Raw genomic sequence first — 236 nt, 5'->3', positions numbered from 1 at the left:
TGACACAGACTTTATTTCATGTTTAAAGACCTTTTAGACATTATTTTTTCATTAGGTATCAACAGTGTTGAATTCAGAAATGCAACTGAATACAAAAGGATCGTCTCACTACAAAGAAAAAGTATGAAAGACTTGTTCAGTTATACCTGTTGATACTATTAGGTAACATAATGTCAATTGCCAGAGGGTAAAAATGTGCATCTTTCTTTCATGGAACTCTGCTCTATATATCAACC

The sequence above is a fragment of the Penaeus monodon genome, chromosome 15 (genome assembly GCF_015228065.2).
Source record: "Penaeus monodon isolate SGIC_2016 chromosome 15, NSTDA_Pmon_1, whole genome shotgun sequence".
NCBI lineage: Eukaryota > Metazoa > Arthropoda > Malacostraca > Decapoda > Penaeidae > Penaeus > Penaeus monodon.
Note: the sequence above shows the minus strand (reverse complement) of the source record.